Genomic DNA, 483 nt, shown 5'->3' on the forward strand with positions numbered 1-483 from the left:
TGATTTACATTACCTGTTTCACTCAGGGCGACGTGTAGGCTACCGTAAATCGGTCTGTCGAAACTTGACGGAAGAATTTCGCCGTTGACAGCCTGGTCTCTTAGACTATACGTAACATAGTAAACGAAAATCTGGGCCACTCAAATTAGTATGTTATGTTTGGTATGGTTACTTAAAAATATTTAGCATGTTAGCTAACCCTTCCCATAACCCTTTAACCTAACTCCTAACATTAACTCCCAGCCTAGCTAACATTTTCCACCTAGCTAACTTTAGCATTAGCCACCTAGCTAACATTAGCCACAACAAATTGGAATTTGTAACCAATTCAGTTTGTCCGTGATGTGTACACCGAGGAACTTAAAACTTTCCACCTTTTCCACTACTGTCCCGTCGATGTGGATAAGAGGGTGCTCCCTCTGCTGTTTCCTGAAGTCCACAATCATCTCCTTTGTTTTGTTGACGTTGAGTGTGAGGTTATTT

This window comes from Salvelinus fontinalis, chromosome 22, assembly GCF_029448725.1.
Source record: "Salvelinus fontinalis isolate EN_2023a chromosome 22, ASM2944872v1, whole genome shotgun sequence".
NCBI classification, from domain to species: Eukaryota; Metazoa; Chordata; class Actinopteri; order Salmoniformes; family Salmonidae; genus Salvelinus; species Salvelinus fontinalis.